We start from the raw sequence: 8,184 nt of genomic DNA, 5'->3' as shown, positions 1-8,184 counted from the left end.
TTGTAAGTCGACTCTGTTGGATGATTGGTACACTGCTACTGATCTGGCATTAGTCGACTCTATTGTAGTAGATGTATCAGCTGACTCCTTCGAGTTTGTGCTAGTCTCTGGTTTTCATTGAGCTTGAATCTTCTCACCTGCAGTAAGTTTTTTTCTTCGACCAAGGGATTATTTTCATCGAATTATAACATGTACAGGATTCTTCTACACATAACTGTTGCGTTTATTTATAAACTCTAAAGGCTCTACTAATTCATGAATAACCCAGATAAAAATACTTCGATCCACTTTTCTTGGATCAAATTTTCCAGATTGTCCTTACGTTTATTGTGAATAAAACATTGTTTCTAAGGGATGAAAGATAACTGATGTTTGGCACCGTTTACGCTTGCTCCATAATTCTCAGGGAGATCCTTCTTCAAAATGGGCCATTATGAGACATCGATTGGAGAAATATGACATGTTGTATTTACTCTTCTGCCCAGAATGGGTTTGGCAGTGAATGATCAAGTAACATAGTTTCTTGGCGCATATCTTGGATGGTTTTGTTTTTTCTTTCTACAACCTCCATTTTTGCTGGTGGTGATCGTCGGTGCTAGAGAAATTTGAGTGTAACCTGATCATGTGCAGAAATCTTCAAATGCTCTACTTTCGAATTCTCCTCCATGATCACTCCTGAATTGTTGAAATCAGATATCTCTTTTCTCTTAATCCATTTTGAGAAGATCTCGTAAATTTCTTAACGTTCATCTTTATGAAGATAAGAAAATTACCAGTGAAAGGTGAATATATTCATCACATACAAAAGATCTTTTTCCTCCTATCTGGCAATTCTAGATAGGTCAAATAAGTCCATAATGGAGCATTGCAAAGGTTTATAAGTAGAATACATGTCTTTATTTTTGAAAGAGGGTTTCTTGGTTTGCTTACACTTTGTATGTTGACATGCATCGGATATGAGTTTAGAAAAACTAAGTTTGGGTAAGCAACAACTAATATGTTTGGACAATATTTTTATAATTGCATGGGCTAGCATACAAGTTTTCTATGGGCCATACCATAGGATCAATCAAACATGGATGATAGATAATATGACATCTATTTTTCGAAAATATCAAGAATATAAACTTTCATACTTTTACACGGGGAGAGACTGTTTTACCTATTCATATTCCTATAGCACAACTGTTTTCTTAAAGTTTACTCATATACCTGGATCGCATAGTTTGATATGCTCAGGAGGTTTGTGTTGAGCTCGACTAACGAGATATACTTAGTGATGTCACAGATTGTTATTGAAGGAATTTGTTCACGTACAATATTTCTACTTTTGAGTCATCCAAATTAACGCTGCTCATCCACATTTTTTGTAACTTACTTTGAACAGGTTTTTTATCACTGTTATGTGACTGGAACACGCACTATCTAGATCCATTATTCCTTTTGGCGACTTCTTTCTGTGAGTGTCTCTGCAAAACATAATGATCACTTTCCTTTTAGTGTACCAAGCTTGCTTGGGTCTGGATGGTTAGTATTACTGAAGTTCAGAATATGTTTTTTTGGTTTTCAAAACCAAGTCCTGACACGTTAGCTTTACGAAAGCGACAAAAAGAATAATTCTGTGCACGACTTTTAATTTACAATAGTTACACGAGAGATTGACCTACCTTTAGGTTTTCATTTGTGTTAGTACTAGTGGAACTTTGTAACTGGGTGTCCTTTTCCCAGTTTTACTTGTAAGTCAACCTGGTTTGACTGACAGAACTGTGACTGGTGGATTTGCGCATGCCATTAAGGTTGCATTTGCCAATTCCTCAACTCTTCTTGAAGTACTGTCTTTTTCAATTCACTATCTTCGTGTTTGAGTTTCACAGTCTTTAAACTTTCCTCTATTTTAATCTCTTAGCTCATTCATCATTATTTTGAGAATTCTTTCAGAGTTAAATCAAATCATAAAATCTCCAGTAATTCTTTGGACTCTTTCCACAGTCATAAGATGTATATACTCCTTGTTTCACCTGTGCCATGAAACTTTCATTATCATCCCTTGCTTCTTCATGCTGAAGTGTCCTCATCTGTAGCCTAGCATCCTGGGATTGTTATCTCATTTTTTCAGAATCGTCAATAAAAAGCCTAAAAGATTTCCTATCTCTTGTGCTCTGAACTATCTTATCACTCCAACTTCAAGAATTTTTTTTGTTTAATAACCTCTAGCAAATCTTTCTTTTTAGTTCTGGCAACTCAGGCTTGAATGTGTCCAAATCTTTCCTACACTTCATAGCATTTTCCATCATTTTTGTCCTGTTCATTGTATTGCCTGGATGTCTGGGTGGCATTTTTTCTTCTTTGTGTTTCTAAATCTTCCTCATTAAACCCCATCATGTTCTTGATAGTATAGCAATTTCTTTTCGTAGGGCTTCAGATCATCAGTCGATTTCGTTTTCAGCTATTTCATTTGAGGCTTTTGAATGCAAGGATATCTTTCTTTCTTCTCTTGACTAGTTTTCTTGAGATGCGTCCTTTTCAAAGACGTATGAGTTCTCTCATAGTTCATCATATGGACAATGTTGTTTTAGATCCTGCGCATTCTATGTGACTATACTTTGGTCTGCAAGTGGTTGGCAGGCTTCTGAGACTTATTCTCCTGACTTGTTCACCATAGTATATGAACTTTGCCAATGCCCTTAAGCATCATAATTAATTTTCGCTAAAACTGGCAAAGATTTCTTTGCAATAGATTTCTTCTTCATAGAGAAGGTTCGGTATCATGAAACCAACATACTGATATGTGTTTCTTTACTATTGCCGTTCCTTCGTATGTAACTCAAAGCTTGTCCCACATTTCTTTTGGTTGTATTCAACACTAGAGATTTTCTCTCATATTCTTCACAGCACTTATAGATGTGTGCAGGCAGCATTTCTTGCCTTATTGTTAACTTGTACTATTCTAATTGCTCTTTTGTATATGAATCATATATTTCAGGATCAACAAGTGGTGGAGTAGTAGATGGCAGGGATAGTTTCCTCTTTTGATGGACTCTCCAAATTTAACGTCATAGGCCATTTGTAAAGATCTATAACGCATTTTCAGTGAGAAAATTTGACCATTGAAGTATGGTGGTCTATACTTGTGAAGTTCTTCCTGAAGAAGAGCTCCAATGATGATTGATTTGCATGATCTTTCTTCAGAAGCTGTTAAGCAAAAGTAGTAGAATATGAGCCTTGCTCTGATACAAGTTGGCAAGTAAAGAAGGGGGTCAAATGTATAATTTTTTAAACTAGACACATTAGTTGATTATTATACCAATTAGTCAACTTGAATGCAATAAATAGTTGTAATGGCAGAGATATAAATCAAGAAAGATAGTGCAGAAATTAAAGATACACCAGAATGTTTTATAACTGGTTCGGATTCAATGTGATCCTAGCTCCAGTCCCTTGGGTATTCAAAGGAGTTCTCTTAGTAAATATGGTTTTCTCGAGTACAAATAGAAATGGTGTGATAGTCAGTTCTATTACACTCGTCCTTTTTTGATAACAATGCTCACCAGTGTTTCATGACTTCTCTTTTCTTCTAACTTGTTAAACAGGCGATCTCACATGAACCACAATGTTTGTTTGTAGTAGAATAAAGAGAGAATTTTGGTCTTTGATCAAAGTATGTTTATCTAAACTGAAAACTGAGTAAATACTTTGGTGAAGATTTGGCAACGTAATTTCAGCAACCCAAGGGATTTTGATCTTGGAAAGAGATTGATTCTTTCCAAGATAGATTTCTGGTCGTTTGCTCTCCTTGATGAGAGAAGATTGATTGCCTTCCTTCTTCAGTACAATTTGATGAAGATTTGCTCTTTATTGTTGGTCCTTCCATAGTTGGCAGCTCTTGAATTCACTTCCTTTTTTCCAGCGTTGAAACAAGATTTTGCTTCTTGATTATTGGTTTCTCCAAAGTACGGCAGAATCAGCGATCTCTTGATATGCTCCTAGAGTGGTGTAGGCCTTGATTGACGCTTAGTTTAGGCTTTAACACGATTCTTTCCATCGCTTTCCAAATTTTTGGTGATTGATATTTTCCTAGGCATTTCTTTTCTGATTGATTTCTGCACAAATATATTATTGACATTATTAAATCAGATCTAACAGCTAGTCACGTATATGTATGTATTACGTGTTCTTCTGGCATCGACGATATTCTTTAGATAGCCTGGCCTTTTACATATAAGCCTTTCAGAACTGTATAAGAGATTTCTTCGGATTGGCTATTTAAGTCAATCTTATTGACAGCTTGGAGCTAACCAGCTTAAGGAAGTTTGCAGTATTTGACTGTTATCCTATGTTTAGATTAATTTAGATATTTCAAGAGTTGTAATTTTTTAACATTTAGTGGCAAGCTAGAAAACTCATAATCTTTACAAGTATGCATACAAGGTGTTTAAAGTCTATGTTATTTTTTTCCAATAAAGAGTAGAATAACTATTCTTAATCTATATATGATGTAATTTTTGTTCGACAAAAAATTTCAATTGAGCAATTCTTTGTCAGATTAGAATTTGCCTCTGCTCGTGAGGTATGTTGATAAGTTTTGCCTTGCTTAAGTTCCTGTTTTCTCTTTTGAGCTGTAAATCACTTCTGTGTGGCAATAAAATTTAATTACAAAAAGATATTCAAGTAAAATGTTTACAGAAGAATATTAGCGTATATTTTAGACAACACTTTATAAATCAAAGATTAATTTTTCTTAAGGTTATGTAAAAAAATTTTAAAGAATAATTAATAGCAGTGGGCTAAAAGATTGATTAAATGAACTAGTCTCCGAGATACAAATTACTATACTTATTTTACGTATAAACAACGCGATATTATATGTTTGCCTTCCACACACGGTACTCCAAGTAATATGATGTATACCAATTTCAGAATATTTTAACACCCTATTCTAGAAGTGTTTTGAAGAAATACGATATTTGAAAGAAATTTTACTACGTATTCGTTCGTGATTTTTTAAAAATAGTTGTCTCAAATTATTTGTATATTTTAGCAAATTCAGACTAAACTTTAATTACTTTTTTCCTATATTATCTTAATAGTTAATTTTTCTTGAAGACTACATTACCTCAATTATGATGAATATTAAATAAATAAGATTTATTTAAAACATAATAAAGGTAAAAGTTAAAAAAAAAAAAATAAGGGGCAAGTAAAAGAGAATACGACAGATTTATTTGGAGACGAAAGGAGTATTATTAACTGGGAACAATAATGATTCTCCTACTTTCTTGGTTGAAGAATTATAATAAAAACAAAAGGTATTTCGGTGCATGAGCGTATACCCGGTCCGTAAGGCTGAAAGGGAAAGACCAACTTAAGGGGTTATTATGCAAACTGCTACTCCGACGGAAGAATAAATGATTAATTCTATAGATCGAACTTATGATTTAATAATCTTATCAGAGACAACTTTACAACTTCCAAATGCTTCTCATTCTAATAAGAATGTAATGTTTAGAAAATTTGAATGAGAAAAAGTTGTACAATATTGTATGGGCTTAAGTTTAATGTCAGATAATTTGCTTTAATTTTTTTCAAGTTTACTTTCAATGGATGGTTATCGAATTGTTATACTTTTAAAATTTTTTGAAAATATAAAAAAGAAATTACTAATACTGAACGTATATAGAAGTAAATTAAAATTTGTATTACAGACTATATAAACATATTACATCATAATGTGACGGAGCCTAAATTCAACTTCTAGCGTTTAGAACAAGAAACGAAGAATCAATAACTTTCCACCCGGTGAATTTTCTTTATTCTTTTTTTTGTTTGTTTGCACCGCGCTGAATTGGAATGCTGCGGAGTAGTATTATATTGGGAAATTTGAAGAATTTTAAGTCCCTCAAAATATCAACAAATTATGATTTTGTGTCCTTGTGATATCTGAATTAAAAATATTTAAGCCTTCAATTAATTGAAATAATGCCGACTATTTATAATCTTTTTTTACAATCTTCATACAACTTTTACAAAATTATTAATTGGTTTACGACATATTAGATGTCTATCGGAAACAACATCTCTGTCTTTATAAGGGTAGGGGTAAGGCGCGTACATATAACCCCCCAGACTCCACGCAGGGGCGGACCTAGGAGCATTGACATGGGTTCCGGAACCAGTAAACTCTTGCGTAGACCTGTGTTTATATAAAAAATTCACTAAATACTTGTTAATATTCAATTGTACAAGTTATTATTGATATTATTTGAAATTTACGGTGAAATCATAAGACTCACATTCCTGGAGTCGCTCTGACCACGTATGAAGAAATAAGCTGGTTTGTTGGTTGTTTGTTGGTGTCGTTCATTCATATAGATAGTGGTTATATTGAGTCAGAGGTATGTATTATTCTCCATATTTTGAGGTATGCAGTTCTAAAAATAGTCTATATAATACATATTTCTATATAAAGACCAAAACACACATTTCTATTAATTTGAGGTTCATTGTGATATCATAATATAGACAGGACTGAAATTAAAATTTATTAATAACTAAGGGACTACAATGTACTACCTATATTATATGGTAGAGTCATTTTGTTCCTATTTGCAATCTGATATTTTTTATTTGATAACAAATGGACTATTTTTCTCCTTCTCTTTTGCATATTACCTTTGCTATTATGCATAATTTTGTTCAAATTATTTTTCCTTGCTAACCTAAGAAAAAAATCCTTTAGCTCAGGGACTTTGGTTGGCCAATTATTGGAGAACAATTAATTCCTTATTCACTTTATATTGGGATTAGTCATGAATTTGTTCAAAAAAGAACAAAAATACACATTCAATGTCTTTAAACTTTCATTACTTTGGCAAAATGTGGCTTATTTTTCAGGTCACAGTAATAAATTCATTTTTACCAATGGAAATAAACTTCTTATTGGTTATAGCTCCTTCTGTCCAAAAATTATTCCTTCTACATCATTTGTTCTATAGAAATGAACAAAAAGGGGCCAAAATGTCATTAGTTATTTTCTTAACTCAAAAAATGTTGAAAAACTTTTAGTATATGGACAATATGTTCAATTTTCAACTTGGAAATCATTGAAAGGGTAAGTGAAGTGATATGGTGTAATGTTTAGTGAAGTTATTCACTTTTCTCCCTTTCTATCAGAGCGTTTATGGGGATCGTAGTTCAGATAAAATCTTGGTATTTTTTACGAAAATTTCAAGATTTTTAACGCGAGGCTCTTTTGGCAATGGACATAAATTTTCCTGGCAAACATTTTACAAGGCAATGAAAGCTTGGGATTGAATTAAGGAAAGAAATGAAAGTCTATTATTGAACAAGAAGAGAAAAATTGCAAGAAAATCAAATATTCCAAAGGTTGATGTGTTAACACAAATTGTTAGATAAACAAGATGGAGATGGAAATTACATGAGTGAAGTTGAAATAGTTTGATAAAGTTTTTGGATTTATTAATTGGTAGTTAATACTACTGTATACTATTACTTTGACATGAAATACTTCAAAGAGAGCCCTGAGTTCTTCATGAAATAATGGAAGGTAATTTTTTCTTCGAATTTAATTTATTATATTCGTATTATTAAGAGTTTATGTTCAAAGCACTGATAATATAAAAATATTTACACATTTAGGTTATCCGATCATGTTATTAGTTATAGGTGAATCTCCGTGATTAAATTGGTTAAAGAATAAGTACATTGACTCGTGTTAAAAATACTACGTTATTATAGTGAATATAAGTTAATTAAACCCTATTACTAGTAGTAAATACTTAGGGTTTAAAGAAGTGAAGTTCTATCTGGCCCATTCTTTAGACTTGTTAATTTGTCCAACTATATGCAAGTCATCTATGGAATAACTTAAAAAAAAAACAACTTTAAAAAATGGCAGCCTGGTTCGGGGAAGGCCGACCAGGAGTGTGATGTAGGTACAAACATAGATCAGTGGCTGATTCCATGGCTTGAATCGGTGATATAAGTCACACGGAAGACAATTTTACACATTGTCCCAAGGCTCCCCGTCAAAAAAAAAAAAAAGAAGCTTCATTTCTACAAAATATTCTTCTAATGTGACTCAAAGGGTTTGTTCTCTTGTCATGGAAATGAAAAGGGAGATTTCTTGTTGTTTTGCTGCCTCATATATATCACACTAGTATTATT

General features: G+C 32.7%; 1 pseudogene; it reads left to right on the top strand.

The window, feature by feature from the left end:
• Positions 1-857: 857 nt before the first annotated feature.
• LOC109220980 lies at positions 858-7,363 on the top strand (annotated as a pseudogene).
• Positions 7,364-8,184: the final 821 nt, after the last annotated feature.

This window comes from Nicotiana attenuata, unplaced genomic scaffold, assembly GCF_001879085.1.
Source record: "Nicotiana attenuata strain UT unplaced genomic scaffold, NIATTr2, whole genome shotgun sequence".
Taxonomy (NCBI): domain Eukaryota; kingdom Viridiplantae; phylum Streptophyta; class Magnoliopsida; order Solanales; family Solanaceae; genus Nicotiana; species Nicotiana attenuata.
The sequence above is the reverse complement of the archived record's forward strand: the minus strand, read 5'-3'. Positions and strand labels throughout refer to the sequence as shown.